This window comes from Megalobrama amblycephala, linkage group LG3, assembly GCF_018812025.1.
Source record: "Megalobrama amblycephala isolate DHTTF-2021 linkage group LG3, ASM1881202v1, whole genome shotgun sequence".
Lineage (NCBI taxonomy): Eukaryota > Metazoa > Chordata > Actinopteri > Cypriniformes > Xenocyprididae > Megalobrama > Megalobrama amblycephala.
In genome coordinates this window covers 38,957,606-38,985,364 of record NC_063046.1, presented here as the reverse complement: position 1 = coordinate 38,985,364, position 27,759 = coordinate 38,957,606, and the positions used below count along the sequence as shown (strand labels likewise).

The 27,759-nt window shown below is 36.7% G+C and overlaps 1 protein-coding gene across 4 annotated transcripts in view; it reads left to right on the top strand.

Annotated features, from left to right (window-relative positions):
• The first annotated feature begins 10,018 nt into the window (after positions 1–10,018).
• Positions 10,019–27,759, top strand: part of zmp:0000001168 (signal-induced proliferation-associated 1-like protein 2) — a 65,343-nt gene continuing 47,602 nt past the window's right edge. Inside the window, exon 1 of one of the 4 annotated variants that reach the window (XM_048183234.1) lies at positions 10,019–10,249. The gene's annotated coding sequence lies outside the window, so the exon portion shown is untranslated. Of the gene's footprint in view, positions 10,250–10,454; positions 10,888–27,759 lie in introns of those variants that run through there. The other 3 variants (XM_048183233.1, XR_007183942.1, XM_048183238.1) reach the window with 3 other exon arrangements.

Here is a 27,759-nt window from a genome sequence, read left to right as displayed (position 1 = left end):
TGACATCATCAGCATGTGTTCACATCAGAGGCTATAATTAGATGTACCACAGGTGCATCTAATTTTGTCTTCAGACCATACTGTGATATGTGTGTGCTTCTCAAGCACTGTTCAAGCTATCTCTTTCTCTGTTAGGAGTTAGATTTGTCAGGCAGTGTGCAGAAACATTGTCTTTTCCATCTCTGTCATACAAGTGAGAAAATGAAAGACAAAAAGAAAATAAGTGATCAACAAAACAAAGAAAGTGCTTCGTGTTTGCCTTGCTTATTTCAAAAGGGTAGCACCGACTATGATCGTGGGGCTTGCGTGTCGATCTGGCTGAGGAGTAAGAGACTCCCTATCGCTCACTCTCTCTCCAGATCACAATGTCCTTTTGCCTGACCATCGAAGCATGCTCCGGCACTTCTTCAGTTCAGGCAGAGGACAATGAATCTAGTGTTTTTGGATGTGAGTTTGCTGCCTCTGAGCGTTCCTCCTGTGGCGATAAGGGGGAAATGACTCTGGGCGGTCACTCGTGCAGTGGTCAGATTACACTGGTCAAGGAAACGAGACCCTCGAAACATAACTCGTTCATAAAGATATATATACTATACATTGTGTGTCTTTTGCCCTCAACGGCTACTCATTCGACTATCGCGGGTGTGAAGGCATGGCGTTTGTATGATGCTGCCTCAGATCAGAGAGACACTTACGTGCTATCTCTCCCTAGCCTGACGTGGTCATACTCAATTCTAGTTCGAATATGAGTCTGATACTGCTCCATTGGGCTTTGATTATGGGGGCGTATTTCAACCGATCCAGGAAAGACCTCAATTGGATAGACCTACAACCAATCAGAGCTACAGAGTAAGTGACGTATGTTGAGCGACGCATAGTTGTCAACAGAACTCTTCTTAGCGACCATCGGGGCCAGCTGATAAATCAAACTTTTGCCGAATTCCGTAGGAAGGACGGCAAAGACATCTTTCCCATCGACAAATGCCTTGATCGCGGTCCTCTGTTCCTTTTTTCAAATTAATGCGCTGTCGATATCTTCTATAACGGACGCGATGGCGGAATCTACACATCTCAGTTCTTCAACAGCCATCATTGTTGTAAACTAATTGACCTTTCGCAAAGACTCACCCCCCTTAGTTACTGTTGCTTTGTCCGACAAGCTGTGGCGCTGTCATGCCACACAGAGTGGAAAATACATCGCGGAGCAAAGAGGAAACTGACAACACATCGACAGACGAGACAGAGCAGGTTACTTATGATATTAAACAAAGTCCCAGCTTTCAAACTGTGTAGTTATTAAAAAAATTCAAACAATAAAAACCGTTTTGTGGCTCTTTAATGGGTTGTGACCATGATCGTGACAGATTTCTGTAGCGCCTCAGCTCAAGAGGCTCGTGAACCGATCATCTCTTCCTACTAGTCCATTTATAGCATCAAATAAACATGAATGAACATGAGAATGAATGTTGTTTTAAACGCGGAAAGACGTCAATATGCACAATTTTTCAAGTTTAACTCCACCGAGGTTAATCTTCTAACTCCTGACTGCTTTGTCGGACAAAATGTTGGATGCGGCGTTCTGATTGGTTAGATCGCTTGTCAATCAAACTCCCCAAGCGCTCTTTGATGACGTGGCTGATTACGTTTCTGGTGATAATCTGTCAATCATCGCCCTGACAATGTGATTGGTCCGAACAGTTTCTGTTTGGGCAAATTACTCCTCTACGGATCGAGTCCAGACCGAACTCCCCGACCTCAAAATGTTGTGGGCGGGGCTAAGTTCGGCTGGCATCCAGGCTAATCTCTCCCCTGAGACAGCATCATCAAAGGCATTTCAGCAGAGAGTCAGGCTGGTACTGCGCTGCACACAATGGCTGTTACAGGCATACCAGGCTGATCTTATAGAAGATTAAGCACAGCCTTTTATCCAGACCATGTTTTTTTGTTTGATTGATATTTGGCTGTATTTAATGCTGAGGAATTAAATGATAATACTGATCTAATTGAGAAGTTAGATGTTTGTATTAATATACTGTATTTCAGGCTGTTCTTTGGCTACATTCAATTCTGAGGAATTAAATAGTGAAAGCAGCCTTATAATAGACCTGAAACAAAAGTCCTGAGGGTGTTTTGTGCCCAGGTTTTTGGGGGTGTGCCCCTTCGGGACGGGGCATTTAAAATACATCAATCAGCTTCTACCCGACACCCACACAAAACCACTGTAACATCCCTGCCACCTCTGGTGATTCAGGGGGCAGTGGTTTCTAGTGAAATGTTAGATGTTCTGTCACTTCCTGTTATCACCCAGGACACAGAACATTTAACATACCCCCCAAAAGAAAATATTAAAATTGGTACACCTTTAAAGAGACAGCATGAAAGCTACTGCCGGGTATCTCTCCTTGGGTCCTAAAGACAGTAGAAAAAGGAATACACTGTCCTGATCTTTTTTACGGCATGGTCCCTACCATAAAACTGGAGCAGGTCCATCTGCTGTCACAAGACAATCACTTCTGGGCAAAGGAACCATAGAACATGTTCTCCTCCCAGAGAGAAAGTCAGGCTACTACAGTTGATACTTCCTGGTTTGAAAAAGATGGGGAACTGCGTCCGATTTGAGGCTTGAACCGTTCCGTCAGAACACTCAAGTTCAAGATGCTAACTATCAGGACAATTGTGTTGCAAATTCAACATCACGATTGGTTCATTACGATCAATCTTAAAGACGCATATTTTTATAGAAATATTGCCACAATGCAGACAGTTCCTGAGGTTTGCTTTTGGGGGAGAAGCTTACTAATATTGGGTTCTTCCATTCAACCTATCCTTGTCACCCCACACTGACTCAGTCTCAAGGTCTTGCGCTTCAACATCGAGATCGATCCTTGCTCATCTTGTCTCTGGGGCTGAGACGCAATGCCAAGAAAATGCTCTAGGGTTAAATGGGACTCAGTCAACATTGGGGACACAACTATCTCATTTCGAGACCATTTTAAACACCCTAAGCAACATCAGGCTAGTGCAACGCTTTCTGCTTTGGGCTCAGGACAAGTTCCTGTCCCTTCAGGGCGATTTAAATCCCCAGATATCTCAATGTGGGAGCAGATCTACTGTCCAGACAGAACATACTGATGGGGGAGTAGAAACTCCACCCAGAGGTAGTGAAACAAATCTGGTAAAGATTTTATGAAACCTCTTTGCCTCCCAACAGACAGCACAAGGTCTCCTCTACTTCTTTCTGAGTCATCCAGTCCCCTCTGGCAGAATGCACCTGTATGCATTTTCTCCAGTATCTCTGCTCCCGGGAGTTCTAGCCAGAGTTCATCAACAAGGATCTTGCAGAACAGAGTTTGGTTCTCGGAGATAATATCTCTCCTCGATGGCTCACCCTGGGCAATACCGGAAAGGAGGGACCTTCTGTCTCAGTGCAGGGGAAATTATTTCATCCCCAGCTCGACCTGTGGAACCTTCATGTTTGGCCCCTGAGGGGTACCAACTGAGGGACACTGGGCTCGGGAAGCAAAGAAACATTTGAATACAATTTATTTAACAGTATGAATGTAAATATCAAAGATAAATGATAAAGTTCTTTGGCGTAGGCCCCGTCCATAGTACAATCCGGAGGGTAGCAGACGTTTGCAGATCCTGCCTGAAGATGAAGGCGGGGTGGAGCCTACCCCCATTGTATGGACAGGGACCGACCTGGTGGTGGTGGGGAGGATGGGGGTGAATGCCGGCGATGGTATCTGCGAACACGATAGTGGGTGGGAACAGAACTTATATACTCAGGTGACATGTAATGATTGGTTAGAAAATGAGCAATGATGTGCATTAGAGTCTTCTGGGTAGAAATTCCGCTAAACGCTCCCATTTCTACCAGAAAGACTCTGGAAGCAAAGAAACGTTTGAATACAATTTATTCAACAGTATGAATGTAAATATCAAAGATAAATGATAAAGTTCTTTGGCGTAGGCCCCGTCCATAGTACAATCCGGAGGGTAGCAGACATTTGCAGATCCTGCCTGAAGATGAAGGCAGGGGCGGAGCCTACCCCCGTTGTATGGACAGGGACCGACCTGGTGGTGTTGGGGAGGATGGGGGTGAACGCCGGCGATGGTATCTGTGAACACAATAGTGGGTGGGAACAGAACTTATATACTCAGGTGACGTGTAATGATTGGTTAGAAAATGAGCAATGACGTGCATTAGAGTCTTCCGGGTAGACCTTCCGCTAAACGCTCCCATTTCTGGACTTTCTGCAGGAGAAATTATTAGCAGACACATGCCCCGCCACTCTCAGGGGAATGTTTAACGGGGGACCACTTGGGAAGCAACCTCCGCTCGCTCAGCCAGACGACTGAGGACTCCCGTTAAAACCAACATTCCTTCATGGGACTTAAGGCTGATTTATACTTCTGCGTCATACCTACGCCGGAGCCTCGGTGCCGTCTGTTTTCATTTATACTTCTGCGTCGACGTGCATGCAGACCACTAGTAGGCAATGTCCGCGGTCATGTTGAGTATCAAGGCAAAAGCCGAAGAAGAAGCAGCTTGTTATGTACGTTGTCAGAGAAGCTTACAAATAGAAGCAGCAGAGAAGCAGCAAATAGGTAGACTTTTGTTGCAGTTTGACTGTATGTGTCACCTGAAACAGAGCATTTTTCATTCATATGGAAGTTGAAAATGCTCCCTGTTCTCTGAGGCGCATGGTCAAGCTTCGCCAGTAGGCATCAGGGCTCTTTCTACCTAGGGGTCGCCTCTTCTAGAGCCTTGGTGGGGGGTGCCCCCATACTGCATGTTTGTGATGCGGCAGGCTGGTCCTCTCGCACACATTCATATGATTTTACAGTTTGGATGTTCATGCCACTCCGGGCTCTCACGTCCTTGAGTCAACATCACAAGCTCATGTCTGAGACCTTTTGCGTTCTTGTGAACACACACTACACAACCGTAAGGGGTCCAGACACCTCCAGTGCTGCGGAGTGGGTATTCTCGTTCCCATAGCACTAATCAAGCACAGCATTAAGTGTAGCTTTTGAAAGGGAATGTCTTGGGTTACTTGACTGTAACCCTGGTACCTTTCAAAAGCGGAAATGAGCTGCTGTGCTTCATTGCCACACTGAGGATGTCCCAGGACTGCTCTTCAGACAAAATAAACCTGACGATGCACCTCTAATTATCTAGCACATCTAATTATAGCCTCTGATTAGGGGTGTAACAATACATCGATATAGATCGATACATCGATCTAATGTCTAACGATCCGATGCATCGATGCAATGCGTAAAAAATCGATACCTGTGGGCTATTTATAGAGGCACCTTTGTTTTAACACTCTCCACATTTTCACACAATATCAGTCTATGCATTATCGCCAACACGTGCATTCTCGTTTAAACTAACTTTCAGAACTTGTGAAAGACACTCGGGACAGTAGATGGAACTGTCACTGGCTGATCGGGCCAGTGCTGAATCTTCACGAAAATTTATAATTTGCTTGTGTTTAAAGCCTTGCAAAAAGCAGTGCGCACACATCTCAAACAGTGTCCGTTAGATCACAACACTGGAGAATAGAGTGCTATGAATCGTTCTTCACAGACACAGTAACTGAAATTAAAACTATTAAAAGAATATGGTCAATAAACTGCTGCATAAGAGCGCCACGCGCTGTTACTCTGTGTTGCTTCAAGCACATCATTCTGCACACGGGATGCGCATAAGTGCTTTGTGCCGCTCTGTATTGGAGCCTTTATAATAAATTTGCACAATGAAAGAATATTAATAGCCTGTCTTGTTTTGTCCTACCTATAATATGTTGTTGCTTCATTAAAAACCTGCGCTATACATTTAAAAGAAATGTCTTTTAATTATGTGTGTGTGTGTATGTATTCCTTGTTTATCAGTTTTTTGACATTACACATTTTAGCACAGAACTAAAATACTTTCTTGACTGTTGTCATGTCATAAGCTGTCATTAGATTACTGTGTGAATTTTTTATTTGTGGATGACCCAATCAGGGTTCAGGATGTGAAATTTTGAAATAAATGTTTGTTATATATTTTGGTTGCAGTTGTGAGTTAATAAAAAATTAACTGGTTGTGTAAAATAGGCTCAAAATATCGAAATATTAATCGAATCGAATCGTATCGTAATTGTATCGCAGAACTTTTTGAGGTATCGGAAAATATCGAATCGCTGGCTATGAGAATCGATATTGTATCGAATCGTGATGAACTGTCCGATTTACACCCCTACCTCTGATGTGGGCGCATGCTGATGATGTCACTGCCAGAGCCTATAAAAGTTCTAGGTCATTGACGTGTTTCACACCTATTCACAGCTGGTCACTTCTATAGACGTTCCCATAGCGCAGCATCTCGTTCCCGCTTTTGAAAGGGAACAGGGTTACAGTCAAGTAACCCGAGATGATCAGAAGAATGCCATTTTGGTTAATTAAAGTACCAATTTACTTCTGAAGCAGCAAAATCTGTACATTATTCTAAACTTTTGGAGTGTACAGTATATATGAAATACATTTTTTATTTATTTTACAAATATCATGTGTAAATAATTTATAGTTACAGTATGAGCATCAGTGCTAAAATATGAGCAAACCAGGCCATGGAAAAATGCCTTTGGTGTTTATCCTCTTGTTCTTTCAAATTATTTCAAAATATTCAGAAAAAAATCTGACCTTTAAAGTAAAATAATTGAAAGATTATCATAAAACAAACAAACAAAAATTATCATAAAATTGTTGGCAATACTTTGTGCAACCTCTCTTTAGATAACAGCTCTGAGTCTTCTTCAATAATATGTAAAAATGTTGATGAACACATAAAACAAGGGGTTGAGACCTTCAGGCTATACTCAGTGAACCAGAGTTTTTTTTTTTTTTTTCTTTCTTTTTTCTTGAGGTGTGCTTTAGATCATTGTCCTGCTGGCAGATCCAACATTGTCCCTTTTTAAGCTTCCTGGCAAAGGCAGTCATGTGTTGATTTAATAACTGTTTCTTGTATCCTAACAACTTGTCCAGGGCCTTTGGAAGAAAAACAGCCCTGCAACATCAAAGACGCACCATACTTAACAGTAAAGATGAGGTACTTTTTTGTATGGCTATATCTTCCTCTTGTAGTATGTTATGTATGTATGCATTTATTTATGTAATTATTTATGAAAAGCACTAGTTTGGTCTTGCCTAATAAAAGAGTTTGGTCCCATTGAAAATTATAGTAACATTTAGTTAACAATAAGCACTTTATTCACAGATTTAATGAACACTGAACAGCAAAAGATTTTTTATGGCAACCCGTCCCTTCCAAATAAGGTCTTTCCCATAGTAATTCATTACTATTGGAATTTGGCCTGTTTGTCACCTTCTATTTATTCCCCAGTGAAACATAAGACATGATAATTTTCATTTCCTAAACCAAAAATATGAATATGAAAGATCATAAAGTGTTAATTATCAAGACCTTTACATTGTGTCTGTATGGTGGGAGCATAATTATAATAAAAATAAGATACGACAATAAAGCCTACACTATTGTTTTTGGTATAAATTGTATAGTTTATTTATGTAACATTTTGTATAACAAACCTCACTCCTAAGGATCACTCCTAAGTGGAATTTGTTTTTACAGCATGTATTAATAAATTGATAGAAATTAGAGCAGAATTACACAGGTCAGAAGAAAACGAAAGCTAATAAAGAACTTCTCTTATATAAATACTAAAAAAGGACAAAATCTGCAGTTTAAAGCATTATTAGGGGCAATAGCATCTTGCAATAATGCATTTGTAGCAGTACCAACAATGTCCACTAGATGACCATATAATGACTCTAAAAATGTCTGGGTAAACGTAGGACTGAACCAAGGACACCAGACTCCACATTTAGCTGTGCACCATATCCACTTTATACAGTTTGTTCTTCCTTTTTTAAATATTTTGTTTATTACCTCCCTATTTTATTGATTATTATCTCTGTGGCCTGAAGCCACACCTACAAAAAAAGTTAAACAGGACAAGAAAGAATCCTTGCAAGAAATCAAAAGAACCTTTCAAATTCCCAACATCACAACTTGACAGGCTCCCGAACAGTGTTATTTTAATATTATTTATATGCTATTAAAGTATAGAGTGCTGCTGTGTTGATGTATTTTTGTAGGCAGATCTGAAAGTTAGCATCATCCTGGTTCCCTCAACAAAAACCTAAAGGTTTTTTTTATTGGCTTTTGGATTATTGCAGAAAATAAGCTCTGTGACCAAAGTTTATTATTTTTACACATTTTGTTCATCATTATACCATTCACAAATTAACACAGATTAAACTAAAGACCTTTAACGTCCCAGACAACCCGTAGTACAATTTAGTAGCACCATTTAGCCACTTGTTAGCAACTGCCTCTTTCAAGAAAAGTGAAAGCTTTAAAAATAATCACAAGATGCTATTACTGGTGCATTTTATGTCATAAAATAAAATGTGGAAATATCTTGAGCTTATGTTAACCACAGACCTTATTTCGGGCATTTAACCAAAAAAAAAAAAAAAACACTGATGTCAGGGTGGAAACGGAAATGCAAAATTGTGAACTCGTTTCTGGCTTTTGGCCTACAAAAATAAGTCATCCCTGCAGCACTCTATTGATTAATATTAGCTTTTATTTTTATATTTTCAGTTTTCATTTTAATTAAGTTTTAGTATTTTTGTTACGTGCTGTCATTTTTATTAATTTTTTAGGTTACACTTTATTTTACAGTGCTGTAGTTACATTGCAATTACTCAAATAAGTACTAAGTACTATTAATTAACTACATGTACTTACTATAGAGTTACAGTTAGGGTTAGTTACTTGTAATTATGCATAATTTACTGTTATTACTATAGTAAGAACATGTAGTAACGTGTAACTACGGCGCTGTAAAATAAAGTGTTACCGTTTTTTATAGCTTGAATTTATTTTTATTTCAGTTTTAGTTTTAGTAATTTTAGTACTTCAGCTTAAACATTTTGCAGTTAGTTTTTCCATCTAACATTTATATGTAATTTTATTTCAGCTTTTTTTTTTTTAGTTTTAAGGATAACAGCGCAGCTCCAGAAGAGCTCTGATCGTGGTTTGTTCATCTGCAAGGTTTCAATAAGAAAATGTATAAAGATTTAATTGACATAATCTATAAAACACCTTTCTGAAGATTTTTTGAACCAACAACAAGATCTCATACTCTCCTTTTTTCTTTTTTACAGTAATATCGTCAATTGGGAATCAAACAAAAAGGCTTTGTGTGTGTGTGTGTGTGTGTGTGTGTGTGTGTGTGTGACACATCGACCAACCCCCCAAATCACTCCTCCCCTACTTCCGTGGTGTTCAGTTAGTATCAGGGAGGGTCACCCCACATTCTGCTGCCAGATGGCCAAGCCATAGCAGAGACCTCTTGCTGTAATAATGAACCTAGAGGAGAGCCTCTCCCAGTCATTATATCACATCACAAGAGAACGACTGCGTATGTGTGTGCTGACATGTGTCAGAAGCGTTTAGGGTTATGCGCACACACAAGTACAAAAAGAGAATTGCGTATATACACTCTTAAAAATAAAGGTTCTTTATTGACATTGATGGTTACATGAAAACCTTTAACAACCACCTTTCCATTTCAAAAAAGCTTCTTTATAGTGGAAACAGATTCTTCACACTAAGAAATAAATGGTTCTTTTAAGAATTATTAACAGTTTTTTTTTTTGTTTTTTTTTTCTGAGGAACTCAAAAATGGTTCAAAAACACCCTTTTGGAACCTTTACTTCAAGAGGAGAAGAATCATTTCTATTCCATACTAATCTAGTCTCTTTAATCATCCATCCATTAGTCTAGAAAAAGGATTACTGTAGCTACAGTGAGGAGGAGGCTGAGGAGCCAGAGGGCAAGAGAGATCCAAGCAAGAGGGTGAAGGAGAGAAAACACAGGAGGGGGTGGAGAGCAATAGCGTATGCAGGGCGGAGGAAGGGGTCGGCTTTAGTTTGATGTGAATGGGTATTAAAGGCAGCATGCTAGAGAGGGGCAGAAAAAGACGGAGAGCAATCCAACCTGCCCCTGTATGGGGGCATAGTGAGCTTCTCAGGGCAAGCTGTCAAGGGTGGATCTTGCATTGACATATTTGGGTGAAAGAAAAACAGCCTTCACTGGGAGAGAGAGATAACAAAAATGCTAACATGAATTGAAACGTTTATGTGGAATTGAGATGAAAACTGGGAGGTAAGAACCTTTTTTTTTTTTTTTTTTTTTGACTGTTCATTTAAAACTGCACATCTTGCTGTAGACCCTTATAAACAAAAAAACATTCCAAAAGGGGGTTTCACAGCGATGCCATAGAAGATCCATTTTGGAACCTTTCAGTGAACAGTTCCCAAAAGAACCATTTTTATCTTAGTGTGAAGAACATTTTAATAATCTAAAGAATCTTTTTCCACTTTTGTGCAAGGTTCCATGAATGTTAAATTAAGGGATCTTAATGGAACCACAGATTCCAATAAAGAACCTTTATATTTAGGAGTGTACATCCCGTTCTGCGCTTGCATGTGTGGTTTGTGTGAAGGATACAAGTAACAGAGAGAGACAGAGAAGAGGATGTGTCAACACAGTAAAGGGAAACACATTGTGAGGCAGAGGAAGTGATGTCTGAGGTTGAAACTGTGCTCTGCTAGCTTCACACGTCTGCACGTCATTGCTGGCTTGCATTCGCATACATGCACACGCGCGCTCACACGCGCAGACCGCTGTTCCGACACAGACACCGAGCCACTGCAGATCTTTGCTGAGGATGTGCGCTAGATGATAGACAAGAGATTATGGAGATAAAGAATATGAGAGAATGAGAAAAACAGACTAAAAAGGTAAGGGTTTTTTGCACATTTTATTTGTGTGGATTCATAAAAAGGAGGACTGGGAAGTTTGCAGAGATGATTTGCACTGAAGTTATTTCCGCAACCTCTGCTGCTGATGGTGTTCAAGGTGGCAAGGAAAATGCAAGATGCACTGTAGTGTCTCTATCAATCTCTTTCTCATTTGCTTGGTAGGATGGGGGGAAGGGTTATTCTCTGGGCTCTAGGGATACGTTGATAATAGATGAGAATGGAGGGAGTGGAATACAGAGCGATAAAAGAATAGGAAGGACAGAAATCTTATGTAAGCACGCACAACAAAGGGTACGACGGCATGGCTTTTCATGGCACCACTTGACCCTGTGCAGTTGACGTATAATGTGGATAATTGCACAATGGCATCTTGCACCTTGTCACATTTATTAGGCTGTGATGTGTTGATGCTAGCAAAGAGAAGTCCTTTCTCTTCCTGTCTTATCAGGTGCTACAATAACACATGTGCTTGTTGGCTTCATTTGATTGTTTTTTTGCCTGGAGGTGCGACTCTGGTTGAAATCATTACTTATAAATTATCTATAGTATGTGAAGTGGAACCTGCTTCCAATGTATTTTTATGGAATTGCATTTTATTATTATTAAATGAAAATGTATTGTAGTTTAAATTATATTAAATGAAATTAGTTGAATTTTGACCCACTTAAGTAGGATTTAAGTACATCTTTTTTCATAAGTACATGCAATTTCATAATTACTTCTATCGACTTTGAAATATGGTGTACAGTGTATTGCCGAATGTACTGACACACATTTGTGGTAAACTAATATACTTTAATATAATTTCGATTGTAACTTGTGTTTAAATATGTTTGTAATTGCACGTTTGTAAATGATGAAGTTACAATTTAGAACATTCAAAAAATATTAAGTGTAATATCAAATATCACGCAGTAGTTAAAAATTATAATCAAGTACTTTACACATGCTTTACTATGTCAACACATCAAAATAACTGCTTCCTTAAAGCATGACAAAATATTATAAAATAATTATTTAAAATGTACTTTAAAGTAAAAATTAATTTGACATTATTACGCAGAGCAGTTTTAAAAGTGTACTTATGTGTGTTAAGAAACATTAATGAAAGTGTACTCTCTTAAAGGGTTAGTTCACCCAAAAATGAAAATTCTGTCGTTAATTACTCACCCTCATGTCGTTTCACACCCGTAAGACCTTTGTCCATCTTCCAAACACAAATTAAGATATTTTTGATAAAATCCAATGGCTCAGTGAGGCCTGCATCACCAGCAAGACAATTAACACTTTCAATGCCCAGAAAGCTTCTAAAGACGTATTTAAAACAGTTCATGTGACTACAGTGGTTCAACCTTAATGTTATGAAGCAATGAGAATACTTTTTGTGCATTAAAAATAACAAAATAGCAACTTTATTCAACAATATCTAGTGATGGGTGATTTCAAAACACTGCTTCATGAAGCTTCGAAGCTTTACAAATCTTTTGTTTCGAATCAGTGGTTCGGAGAGTGTATCAAAATGCCAAAGTCACGTGGTTTCAGTAAACAAGGCTTCGTTACGTCAAAAGTGTTTCGACATTTCAATGGGTTACCACTGGGGGGGGTGTGCTTTGGAAGTTTGATACGTGCTCCGAACCACTGATTCGAAACAAAAGACTCGTAAAGCTTCAAAGCTTCATGGAGCAGTGTTTTGAAATCGCTCTTCACTAGATATTGTTGAATAAAGTCATTATTTCGTTTTTTTGGCGCACAAAAAGTATTCTCGTCGCTTCATAACATTAAGGTTGAACCACTGTATTCACATGAACTGTTTTAAATACATCGTTGTAGCTTTCTGAGCATTGAAAGTGTCAATTGTCTTGCTGGCAATGCAGGCCTCACTGAGCCATCGGATTTTATCAAAAATATCTTAATTTGTGTTCCGAAGATGAACGAAGGTCTTACGGATGTGAAACGACATGAGGGTGAGTAATTAATGACAGAATTTTTATTTTTGGGTGAACTAACACTTTAAGTACACTTAAGTGGCCTTTTATTTCATTAATATTATAATATCAGGAAGTACAGTATTTTAAAAATAGATTTGAAGTACACTACAAGTGTATATTCAATACAGTTAAGCACACTTCTTCACAAGAGTCGCATCCTTTTGGTACTGAAAACCTATGAAGGGCTAAATGACAAATGTCAGAAATTATCATTGTAATTCAAACTGTTAGCTTAAGTTCTCTTATAATATTGCGCTTGGACCAGTACTGCCAATTTTTACTTTCAGTGCTTAAAGTTGTGCTAGGGAGCTGGCCATGTCTTTTCAGCTTTGTGATGCTGACATACAGAGTGAATAGTGAATGTATAGCATACTGATGTACATCCATTTTCAGCCTGGTCTAATTGTTTACAAGTTGATATTTGTATTTATACAACAGTTCTGTCTGGTTCTCGAATCTGATTGGCTGATAGCCATGCGATATTTCAGTGATAACAGCACTCCTAGTAGGAGTGCACGAGTAGCCGTGCGATATGGCTGTATATCAGCACGCTGTGATTACCTACGGCCTATGGACGAATCACAGCGTGCTGATATACAGCCATATCGCACGGCTACTCGTGTGATATTGCTCATGTATAATTTAATGCATATTTATAAAACGGTTAGTTCCTGTCCTTGATTCTGATTGGTCAATAGCTGTGTTTTATTCACGATATGACATCACCCAACGGTTCTGTGTATCACTACACAACACCCTTAGCAACCACTCTTAGCAACGTAAACTGTATGTTCTCAATTGATATTGTTCTAAATGTTTACTGTATTATGTAGAAGAGTGTTGTGAGAAAGAGATCGAGTGAGCGAGTTTATTACCAGCATTCAGATTTAGCATTTTCCTTCAGGTCAGTCCTATATTCATAATAAAAAATCTGTTTAAATGTCTGATGTTTTATCTTGTCCTTTTAACAATTATGGGGTTTTCCTTTGACTGACAGCGCTAGTCAAAGCATTTGTCAGTTACATCTTGTTCCGTGTTCACAACAGTTCAGTCTTTTCAATCTAAAAGTCTTCGCTACTGACTGACACACTCATAAAGACAGTTTTTGCCGCCTTCTAATGGCATGAAAATGTAACTTCTGTTTTTTTTTCATGGTCAGGGACTATTTTTTCGGGTGGAAGGAAGGCTTTTGGTGAAAGTTTAATTCATGAAAGTTGCATAATTTTGTGTGGTAACCGCTTTATAACAGCAAAAAGGTACTTGATGCTAGTGCTGTATCGTTAATAAGTCATGGCTGAAGGGGTAAGAATGCCTTCAGCCGTGACTTATTCACGATACAGCACAGCCTCTCGTACCTTATTGCTTACTTAATAAATTAAATACATACTTTTTGTACATTTGCGTAGATCTTGAAACAAACAAATGGCCACACTGACATATAAAATGTAAGCAGCATTACTAATACAGAAATGTAAAATATTTATGAATCGTTTATATCATAAATATTTATATATTTTAGATCCCATAACCTTATCCCCAAACCTAAACTAAACCGCTTTTCAATGTACAATAACCATCATTATTGTTGCAATACATCATTATGTAGATGACACTATCGCTAAACCTAACCCTAACCGTTTCTTCAAAAAATATACAGTGTAAAGAAAAATGTAACAGATGTAACAGTGTAATCACTATAACTTATGGAATTATCCCCAAAAAAGCTGTACCAAAGTAGTACATATGAGGATGTGTGGCAAAAAATATTCAAAGAATATAATTAATAGTTAAACAATTACAGAAATGTATTCATTTCAAATTTGATAATGTTGTCTTGTTTAAAATGATGCAGTCTTTCAAACAATCTGGCACCAAAAGTCACACACAACAGAATGAAATAAATGTGATTGAAAACATAATCGTATTGATCATAAATACAGCAGAATCACCTGATCAATTCCATGAATTAAATAATCATAGATTAATTAAGGATTAAGGTCTGTAAGGTGTAAACAATTAGATGTACTGTATGTGTGGTGAAATACATTCAAATACACCATGAGATCATGTTGCCATTGTATATTTGTGCTTAGACACAGATACAGACTTATCTAAGGTCTGCATATATGTTTACACATGAAACATGCACTACATTCTCAAGCAAATGATAATGCAGAAAAAACAGCATTCAACATTAGTATGTGTATGTCTTAGCATTTCCTTGGTGCGAAGAGCCGAAAATCAATGATAGTGCTCTGAGTGTCTGTGGGAAACTCAGAGCTTTAATGCCACGTACACCAACTGCTGTGTGAAATATCACCATCAAAGAAGAGCAAAGAAATGAACGAAAATGTTAACTCTGAAAACAAAAATGTAATGATCAATTTTGGCAAAGACAAACTCCTTTGTTCAGACATATGACAGTGTGAGGTAATGAGAATTACTTAAACATTATTCACAACTAGTAAAAAAAAAAAAAAAAAAAAAGTGGATGAATACATTTAGTACTTTTTCTTTTATTCCATTACACTTTCGCTGCCCTGCTCTAACTTGCAAGTGAAGCTAAATATAGCGTAATGTTAAAATGGAACACTTAAATATTAAATGCTTTGACCCAAATGATGGGAAGCTATGTTGATGTAGATGCATGTCCTAATGCTCTATATACCCTAAGAGCTATAGTAAGGGAGACAGATTGCATTTGAGAAGCCACAAAAATATCCTACAATCTCTGGGATGTATAGGCCTATATATAAACATCCAGGATTTTTTTCTGTCATCCTTTGTCTGCGCTATTGTATATGATCACGCTATCATTTATTCAAGTGCTGTGAAACCACTCAAGCGTGATAAGTTGCAAAAAAAGAACTCAAATCTGTCCCTTTTTGCCCCTGCCCCTGAGAAACTCTGCACATCCCTATACTTTGGATAATTCAATATTCAATAACTTGGATCAGATCTGGGGCACAAAAAAAAACTTGATCAGGACATCCCTATTTTACAAGATCGTGTTTCTCTAAAAAGTTTATTTTGTTCAAAGTCGACATTAAAAAGGGAATTTGCGATAGTCGCTTCTTCCCTATTGTGACATATGTGCAGGTGAAACGGCTTCTGGAACAAAAAAAAATTTAGTGCAGGACTTGATTTTGACCATGGGGAATTGATTGGATGGTTGTGGTTTGCTATTGGTGGATCTCATGTGAGTGACAGGTTGTCCCGCCCTCACGCCAGTAAACACGTCATCAGAGAGGAGAAGAAGTGATGTTGCTGCAAGAGGGAGGGGAAGTTATTTTGATCACCAATTATGAGGCACATGAGGCACAAATTATGAAATTATGAATAATAAATACTGCAATATTCCATAAAACAACAACAACAACAACAGTCTTAATTATAGACAGTCTGACCATGCAAGACCATGCAGATAGGCAATGGGTAGGACTAACACACAAGCGCTAATCCAGCTGACTAGTGTTCACTTTTCATCGTCTGCATTTTGTTTTCAGTAAATCACTCTGGTCAAAAGCAATGTGATAAATATTAATGATTTATAATATTCAATATATAAAACATTTAACATTTTGTTGGAGCCATAGCCTTATGAACAGAGCTCCGCCATATATCGCAACAGCACTTTGTGTTTGAGTTCGGACTCATGGTCTTTTTTGCAACTTCCTATTGCTTTCTGTTTCTCTGTTTCCTCAAAAATATAAATGCCCAAAATTGTAACTTTGGTAACACTTTATTTTAAGGTGACATAGTTACATGTTACTACATGTACTTCCTATAGTAATAACAGTAAAGTATGCATAATTACAAGTAACTAACCCTAAATCAAATGCTAACCATAACTGTAAGTACATGTAGTTAAAGTGTTAGTTCACCCAAAAATGAAAATTCAGTCATTAATTACTCACCATCATGTCGTTCCACACCCGTGAGACCTTCGTTCATCTTCGGAACACAAATTAAGATATTTTTGATAAAATCCGTTGACTCAGTGAAGCCTGCATTGCCAGCAAGGTCATTTCCTATTTCAGTGCCCAGAAAGCGAATAAAACATATTTAAAACAGTTCATGTGACTACAGTGGTTCAACCTTAATATTATAAAGTGACGAGAAAAGAAAATAATGACTTTATTCAACAATATCTAGAGATGGACGATTTCAAAACACTGCTTCATGAAGCTTCGAAGCTTTACAAATCTTTTGTTTTGAATCAGTGGTTCAGAGCGCCAAAATCACGTGATTTCAGTGAACGAGGCTTTGTTACGTCATAAGTGTTTCGAAATTTCAATAGTTCACGCGACTTTGGCAGTTTGATACGCGCTCTGAACCACTGATTTGAAATAAAAGATTTGTAAAGCTTCGAAGCTTCATGAAGCAGTGTTTTGAAATCGCCCTTCACTAGATATTGTTGAATAAAGTCGTTATTTATTTATTTTTATTTATTTTTTTGGCGCACAAAAAGTATTCTCATCGCTTTATAATATTAAGGTTGAACAACTTTACTCACACAAACTGTTTTAAATATGTCTTTAGCTTTCCGGGCATTGAAAATTTTACTGGATTTGATCAAAAATATCTTAATTTGTGTTCCGAAGATGAACGAAGGTCTTACAGGTGTGAAACGACATGAGGGTGAGTAATTAATGACTGAATTTTCATTTTGGGGTGAACTAACACTTTAATTAATATTACTCAGTACTTATTTGAGTAAATACAATGCAATTATGTCACCTTAAAATAAAGGGTTACACTTTATTTAAGATTTCTTTGTTACACTGTAATTATACATTTAAGTACTCATTAAGTAACTTCATGTACTTACTGTAGGGTTAGTTCAGTTGTTATGCTTTCAAATTAGATCCTATATGAATGGATCTTCTTAAAAAGCCACTTAAAACTGTGTTGTATTGTGAAGAGAGGCTGGTGAGATTTAAAACTAACATTTAAGAAAATATCTTTAAGATGTTTATGATTCAGAGTGTAAGATGTTAATCAGTTGTTTGTACTCAGTAGATTCTTTCCAGATGAAGACCTCTTTGACTAACATATTGGAGATGTCTAATACATCAAATCTCTGAACGCGAGGAAGAGTTAAACAGGATGTATATTAACTGTCTAATTTTTAAAGGATTAGTTCACTTCAGAATTAAAATTTCCTGATAATAACTTTTCTTTCTTTCTTTCTTTCTTTCTTTCTTTCTTTCTTTCTTTCTTTCTTTCTTTTCTTCCTCAAAAACCTTAATTTCTTAAGAAATTGAGGTTTTTGAGGAAAACATTCCAGGATTTTTCTTCATATAGTGGACTTCAATGGGGTTCAGCGGGTTGAAGGTCCAAGTTTCGGTTTCAATGCAGCTTCAAAGGGCTCAACACAATCCCAGATGAGGAATAAGCGTCTTGTCTAGCGAAATGATCGGTCAAACAATAATAAAATAAAAAAAAAACAAATAAAAATGTGTATACTTTTTAACCACAAACGCTCATCTCGCACAGCTCCGCGATGTGCAATCATGTTGGAAAGGTCACACGTGCTATTTAGCAGACACTCTGTAAACTCCTTGGAAAAAGCAAATAAATGAAACCTGGACCTAGCTGATTGATGGACATTTCAAATGAGCTTGATATTAGAAGAATGAGCCCAGGCCTCAGCTTACCTCTAGCTCATTAATATTAATTAGGCCAAGCGAATGGGCACTCTAGGAAGGTCATATCAAGCAATGTCTGCATGGCCTAATTAATATTCATAAGCTAAGAATTTGTAAATGCACTCCTGGTGCCTCATGTCCTACATTTTCAGCACGTAAATGACATGTGCTTTTACAGTATTTAGCCAAAGAGATGCAACTGAAAAAATCACAACATTGAGGTGATACTTCTGACAAGACGTTTCCAAACCCTATCTTCCATATCTTCCAATTCTAAGGCAGGCTGAAAAAAAGCTTGTTTACCAATATTACCACATGCATTACCAAATGCAACTCTCAAAATAAAATTAAAAATAAAATTAAAATTAAAGGGCAGATGATCATTTCTTTACTAATATATGATGACATATAGTCTTAAAAATAAAGTTTCTTAATTGACGCTGATGGTTCCATGAAGAACAAAAGATTCTTTATAGTGGAAAAAGATTCTTTACATTATTAAAATGTTCTTCACACTAAGAAAAATAACCTCTTTTAAGAACTGATCGCTGAAAGGTTCTTTGCGGAACACAAAATGTTTCTTATGTGGCGTTGCTGCGAAAACCCCCTTTCCTGATCTTTATTTCAAAGAGTGATAGTCTAATACTTTATTAGTTTTAAAAAAAGTGAGATGAGAGGAGAATGTAAAGTAGGAAAAGAAGGATGCTGAAAGGCTCTGTAGCAGGCGCAGGTGCAAAGACATTAGTATGGACAGAGTGGACAGTGTAACAGAAGTATAATGGATGTAGTGATGGAGGAAAGCTTCTTACTATATCTTTCCTTGTGAGAGTGTGTCTCTCTGTTCTTTCATTAGAACAGTTGTTCTTCCTGCCTTCTTGGGCAATAAACCCCATTTCTGTAGACATCTTAAACATACACACACACATAAATGAGGACATACCACAGACCACTACTGTTTTTATATAATGCTAATTAGCTATAATTAGGCCTACCCATACTAAAAAATAAGCTTTACATTTGTAGGAAAAAAAAAAAAAAACATTATTTACTTTGATTATGAATCATCACCAGACTGCTCCAAAGGGAGGCGTTTTTGTAAACCTACACGAGTTGTTAATAATACAGGATACAGCATATATTGTTTACTCTTGTTAAAAATAAGTGCACTTAATTGTATTGAATGTGCACCTGTAATAAAAATCTTAAAAAATATATATTTTTTTTTAAAAAACTGTACTTTAAGATAATTTAATATACTGTATGACTGTTCTTAACACACTAGAAGGTGCACTTTGTAATAATGTCAGATTAATACATTTTAAATCATGTTTTAATAAACCGTAAAATAGTATGACTAATGACTAAAATAGTAAAGCACATGTAAAGTACTTGATTATAATTTTAACTGTACTGTGTTATTAAATATTACATTTAAAGTTAATATATTTTACTTAATTACAACTTTATTACAAATGTGTGAATACTATATAGAAATGCATGTAATCTAAATTCAAATAAAAATGCATTAAAGTATATTTTATCTGACCATAAATGCTTGTCAGTACATTCAATAGCACACTGTATTTCAAAGACAAGTTATGAAATTACATATAAAGATGTACTCAAGTCCTACTTAAGTGGTTCAAAAAAGCTGTAAGTAAATTCAATATACATTTAAACTAATACATTTTCATTTAATTATTATCATGCATCCAAAATAAGTTAAATTCATTTTCACACTTAATTATATTATTTGTAAAGTTCAGTTCAGAAAGTGAAGTGTATATGTATGCTGCTATACTTCTTCTTTTCAGTGGAAAAAAATGGACAGATGCATAAATGGACAGATAGACAGAGGAAGTCGCCTAAACTCAAACATAGAAAAAAAAACTAACAATAGTAGCAGAAAGAATAAAATACTCTCATTTGTATTACCCAACTTAATTCCATTGTGTTGTTTTGACATACAAGTTCCTCTTCCTCTTTATGTTATACAAACACAAAACTCATAAAACACCTGCCGTTTCAAATACAGCCAACAGATTCAGCAGCTTTAAATTCCAATTGGATAATATGTTGCGTTTAACTTCTCAAATAAGCGGAGTGAGTGTGTCTGATTGATGTCTCTTATCTGTGTCTTTGTACACATTTCACATCATTTCAAACTTATGAACCAAGTTGTAAACTTCCTGCTTGAGGTTTGTTCTTGTTCTCAAGCTTGCTTTGGAGGAGGAGCAAAAAAACTTTTTAAAGCATATCCTGAATGTGGCCTGATGGTTTGCTCATGAATAACTGAATAATGTTTTAGTCATCTCTTTGTCCTTCCAAGTTTATGGTTATTTACTACTCTTTTTTATGGACACATTTTTGTCAGTCCTCTGCTATTTTTGTCGAGCAACCATATTTTTGACACTGAACACAAAATAGCATTTATTTTTTATTTAGTGTTCAGTGTCATATGCTAAAAATACAGCATTGCCTCAAGCACTGGGGTGACCTTGCACAAGTACCAGGGGAACTTGTGGCAGCAATTTTTTTTACTTGGGCTGTTCTCTAAGCACAGAGAAATGAGATACAACTAATGAACCACACAATTTCAGGATCCTTGTGAAAAAGAAGTGTACTTAATTACATTGAATGTGTATTTGTAGTGTACTTTAAATCTTAATTAAATAAAAGGCCACTTAAAGATTACCCTTTCTTGACTTAAGTACTCTTTTAAAAAGTGTGCTTTGTAATAATGTCCAAATTAAATGTAAAGTGCACTTTAAATCATCAAGATCAATATGTGCTAAATAATTCACAGAACATCTTCAGTATGATATCAGCTTGCAGTGACAGACTGACTTGAAGTACAGTATGCTGGAGGAATCAACACACAATAATAAAAACCATACACATTTGAACTTTTGACCAGGATAATTTTATGTAAATTTTGTTATTTTTTTGTCTTGTGAAACAATTGGTAAACTTCTGAGGAGAGCTGTATTCATGAAATCAAAGATCCTCTCATAAACTAAATCCAATCCCAAGTGATCACAGGATATGCATTTGAGACACGTGATAACTGTCTTGGTTGACAACTTGTGATTGTATCACACAAGCGTCATGTTAATAGCAGGTGTAAACAGAGTCATAGTCTAGCGTTAGACAAATGTGTTTTGTTTATCCACATGAAAAACATAATAAAATATACAGGTTAATGGTGGCGATTAAAGGGTTAGTTCACCCAACAATGAAAATTCTGTCATTTATTACTTACCGTCATGCCGTTCCACACCCGTAAAACCTTAATCTTCAGAACACAAATTAAGATATTTTAGTTCAAATCCGATAGCTCCGTGAGGCCTCCATATAGGAAGCAATGACACTTCCTCTCTCAAGATCCATTAATGTATTAAAAACATATTTAAATCAGTTCATGTGAGTACAGTGGTTCAATATTAATAATATAAAGCGACGAGAATATTTTTGGAGCGCCAAAAATAACAAAATAAGGACTTACTTAGTGATGGCCGATTTCAAAACACTGCTTCAGGAAGATTCGGAGCACAGTGAATCAGTGTGTCGAATCTGCTGTTCGGAGCGCCAAAGTCACGTGATTTCAGCCGTTGGCAGTTTGACACGCGATCCGAATCATGATTAAATTTGATTCAATTTGTGCTCCGAAGCTTCATGAAGCAGTGTTTTGAAATCGGCCATCACTAAATAAGTCGTTATTTTTTATTTTTTTTTGCCGCTTCAAAAATATTCTCGTCGCTTTATAATATTAATACTGAACCACTGTACTCACATGAACCAATTTAAATATGTTTTTAGTACCTTTATGGATCTTAAGAGAGGAAGTGCCATTGCTCCCAATGGAGGCCTCACGGAGCCATCAGATTTCAACCAAAATATCTTAATTTGTGTTCCGAAGATTAAGGTTTTACGGGTGTGGAACGGCATGAGGGTAAGTAATAAATGACAGAATTTTCATTTTTGTGTGAACTAACCCTTTAAAGCAATGATTTATGCAGAAAAAACGTATTCAAAATGTTAAAAATCAACTTTGCAGAACAAACAGTATTCAGCATTGTATGCTTATATATTAAAAAGTGCAAAAGTTATGAGCATGGAGGAAACAAAGTGGAGAGAAATTACACATAGACACGGAAGTTTAGTTCACCTTGTTCTCTAGGCCATGCAGGATGGCATGACAGTTTCATTCTCCCAGCCTACATAAAGGTCAACCGGCATATCACATCACTTCCTGTCAAAGGAAGCAGCCCCTATAATAAGGGTGACGGTCAGAGTCAAACAGCCTCTCTGAAACAAACCCACAACCAGAGCGATTCTAGAAGTTCAATATTAGGGAGGCTCAGCCTCCAATGAGGGTAATAAAATAATAATTTAATATATTGTTTGTATACTAGGGTAGGCATAAACAAAAGAGTAGGTTCTACACTAACTATTCAGACTATTCCTGAATATTGAATTAATTTCTAATCATTTTAAATAACCAGCTAATATTCTTTAATATTCATTAATAATATACGCAAATTTTATATTACTTTAATTGTCTAGATTGGCAATGTGTGGGTAAAAAAAAGATTTTCAACACATGTAATGTTTTAAACACTATTATTTTTTACCTCTACGTTTGTGCAGTAATTAACTTTAAAGAAGATCTAAATGTCTCATTTTCATTCATGGAGATTTCTGTCACCTGGTGGCAAACAAACACACTTTTAACATGAAAATGCAACATGTTCTCCAACCAATACGACCATATAGGTCGTTTGTCACTTCCCTGAAATACGACCCATAGGAGCGTTTACTAAAGTGGCGCCTCTATCGACAACAGGACACTTTCATTTTAATTCATGAAATACGACCCATAGGAGCATTTGCTTTCATTTTAATGCATTGTTCCCTTTTATCTGCGTCATATTTCAGGTTTTGCGTAGCTCAACTGGTAGAGCATTGCAATAACAATATGCAATCATGTGATCATGCGAGCATGAGTTCGATCCCAGGGCACACGTGCTCATAAAGTGTAAATGCACTATAAATCACTAAGGGTAGGTTTAGGGGTGGGATGGGTATAGTCATTAATAAAAAATAAATAGGAGAAATGGTGTAAAAAGTCCAGACATTGCATTTAAATGAACACGCATTTTGATTGGTAATGACAGTCATACGTCATTTCATGACGTAACACGACACTGTCATTATTTTTACGCCCACTAGAGGGCGCATGACTTCAAAACGTAAATCGTTAGCCTCATAGCATAATTGCCTAATTCATTTTTTGGCCAAATTGTGATATCTGCCTTTGAAATATGATCTGGGCAATTATGCTATGAGGCTAACGAAATATAGGTCGTAATATGGTGCTTAAAAAGCGACCTGTAGGGTCGTTTTTTTGGAGGACAGTCTTGAAAATGACATGAAATCACCACTATAACCAGTAGATGGCTGCAGAGGACCACTCGTTAGCTCATTTGCCATTTCCACTCCCTAGTTCTTTTTGCGTGTTTTGCTTTTGGATTTATTATAATATTCTAAAAAATTTTAGCTATTTTGTTCTTGTCACAGTCACGTTTGGTTTGTCTTAGTTGTCATGGACTTTCAGTTTGTTTTCATTTGTCATGTGTCGTCTTTGTTCAGATTCCCGCCACTCATCTCTCTACTTGGTTACCATCATTATTAGTTCATATGTGTCAGCTATGTTTGATTAATTATCCTCATTTGTGTTTTATACTTCCCTCACAGTCCTTCAGTGTTCGGTGTCTTCGTTTACTGACGCCCATGTCATTCCACACCCGTAAGACCTTCATTCATCTTCGGAACACAAATTAAGATATTTCTGATAAAATCTGATGGCTCAGTGAGACCTTTATTGCCAGCAAGACAATTAACACTTTCAGATGCTCAGAAAGCTGCTAAATACATATTTAAAAAAGTTCATGTGACTGCAGTCACACTTTTTGTCGCCAAAAAAACTAAATAATGACTTTACTCAACAACATCTAGTGATGGGCTACTGCAGGGACTTCCACGTGTGTTACTTCCCGGTTGGTAAGTCCATGTGATGTATTCTCCACGTCCATCCTCGGGCAGGATGTGGTTTCCTAGGAGGAAGAAAAAAAGAGTGAAAAGGTCAAAAGACCGGCTAAAGTGACCTGTAACTACTGTCCTTTCTGTTCCTTCTGTGGTACGAAGGACTACACGGCTTATGTGGGGCATTGGGAAGGTTACGACGTTGTGAGTGCACTTGTTACCGCAGTAGCTTGCCATCTGCACTGCCAAAATCTTGTTTCAGTTGTTGTGACGCTTTCCATAGGGACCCCTATAATGTCAGTAATCGATACAACGTCGAAGACACTGACAGATAGGGAACATCTTGGATACTATTGTATCCCTGATGAAAGGAACAACACATGTTTTCAGTGGCTGGGACATGTTTTCAGCTCCTCAGGACAAACCTGAATGAGTGGATGCACGCCATCTCCTTTTATACCATTATTTTGGGGGATGTGGCGTATGAAAATTCCACTCGCCAATTCTCATTGGCAAAGTCCGACACCCTAGTATCAGTACCTTTTCTCTTTTTAATCTCTCACTGCATACAGGGAATTTAAAACTGTAAGAAACACTGCATCATAGCAAGCCGTGTATCGCAGCAACATGCTATGGTTTAAGTGTTTTACATAGGCCCCTATGGGTCATTGCAATTTTCAAAAGCATTACGGTTTGGCTGAAATATGGATATACTGTATGAAATACAGGGGTGAAAAAAACAATGACTGCATACTAATTTGTTATAATGTATAGTGTAATAAATCTATACTATAACACAGCAAATAGACATCCTGTTATTAGTAGTAAACTACTTTCCATTCCCTTAGTCAACAAATCCTCAGTAAATGCTGTTAAGTGTTTTTAGAATTTGTAGTAATAAATTCAGCTAATTAAAGTCATTTTACTTAATTTCTTAATTTATTTCTGTAAGAGCTTCAGGTCCATTTACAAATATAAATATAGCTTTTAGATAAATCTATACAATTTATTTTTATATTATTATTATTATTATTTTAAATTGAGATATTCAAGAGCCTCTAAGTATGGAAGGTTGTTTCCGCCACTGAATGAAAAAATAAAAAAAGGTAATTGCGACTTTTATCTCACAATTCTGACTTTTTTTTTCCTCAGAATTGCCTGATATAAACTCACAATTTTGAGTTATAAAGTCAGAATTGTGAGATAAAAACTCGCAATTGAGAGTTATAAAGTCAGAATTACATGATATAAACTTGCAATTGCGATTTATAAAGTTGCATGCGTGTTATAAACTCAGAATTGTGATATTATTTATAAAACGCAATTACGACTTTATATCACGCAATTCTGTCTTCATAACTCAATAAAAGTCAGAATTGCGAGAAAAAAGTCACAATTGCAAGTTTATATCTCACAATTCTGACTTTTTCTCACAAATACAAGTTTATATCTCACAATTCTGACTTTATAAAACGCAATTACGACTTTATATCATGCAATTCTGAACTCAACAAAAGTCCGAATTGCGAGATATAAACTCGTAATTGCGAGAAAAAAGTCTGATTTGCGAGATACAGACTCCCAGCCGCAAGAAAAAAGTCAGAATTGCGAGTTTATGTCTCGCAATTGCGAGTTTATGTCCCGCAATTCTGACTTTATACCTTACAGTTGTGACTTTATATCACACAATTGTGAGAAAAAAAGTCAGAATTGATAAAAAGTCGCAATTATGTTTTTTTTTTTTTTTTTTTTTATTATTATTATTATTATTCCATGGTGGAAACAAGCTTTCATATCTAAAAACTGTTTTCGGCTAAATATATAAATAAATAAAATGAAATATTGTCATGTTTGTTTCCACAGATTTGCCAGTGTATAAATTACTTAGTCAGCACTGACCCTACAAGTTGAGTGGTAGATCTTTCATTCTAAATCAAATATAGCTTTTAACCAAACAAAATAAAAAAGGATAACACAGAGAGGTAACAAAGCTGTGCACATCTTCCTGCACAATTAATTAACCTTTCTGCCCAGTTGCAAATTTGTTTTAGTTGCCAATTCGCAATGATATACATGTAGATTCTTAAATAAAAGACAATAATTGTCAATGCTGTTTATGTATAAAATGCAATTGATTAAACAATATTAAATAGAATACATTTGTTTCATTTCTCTCGTTTACATATTAATGTTCTCAACAGATACATTTGTATAAGAATAATATAACTCTCCTACACAAGTTAAAACAAAACTACTCTAGTTGGGGTTGTGGTAAAGTGGAAAGTTTTAACAGAGACGTTTTAAATTTGCACCTATTTTCAGCTACCAATTAATCATGCTTGAATGTGCAACTTAAAAAACACATTAACAGGTGATGCACTTGAAAGTGAAAAACAGTTGAGAGAATGCAGAGGCTGCTGGATAATCATATTGACATTATTAAATATTTAGGATGTTTTATAATGCATCCTAAATGTTTTATAGTGTAAACATCAATGACAAAAAGAAATATGCCACATGAAAAAAGGCCCAATGATTAGGCTGTACAATAGAGCACCCGAGTAGGTTGACAAAAGCCTTGTGCAAATGTGACAGTCTCAAATGATAATACCAACAAAAGTTGTTCTAAATTTACTATGAAATGTCAGAAAATTGGAAGTGAAACTGAAACTTATATGTGGAGTGAGAATGGGGTCTCAGTTATTTCCCATATCAGAAAGAGGAAACAGACACTGTACAAATAATAATAAAAAAATTCTCAAATGCACAACACAATTCACACTAAATGTTTCATTTATTTGATAATATCTTGTCATTCCGTGGAATCCTGATTTGAACAGACTTGACACCGTTTTAAGTGTTGTTGTTGACAATAACAAGTGTTTAGTCCTCATAAATAGACCCTTATAGGCGATTCGTTTAGATGTTGCCCACAATATATAGCGAATTATTTATTTAGTGCAACATTTCGGCCTTCACAATAGCATATATGACGGAGAAGCACTGGAAATTCTGGCATTAGATTCTGCTGCGTTTGCTCAGTGTGCGTTTGCCCCTAAATCTGCAGAAAAAAAAATCGTCTATTTCAAGAGAGGAGTGTGAAATAAGATCAGGACACTCGCTGTACTGTGTGTGTGTGTGTGTGTGTGTGTGTGTGTGTGTGTGTG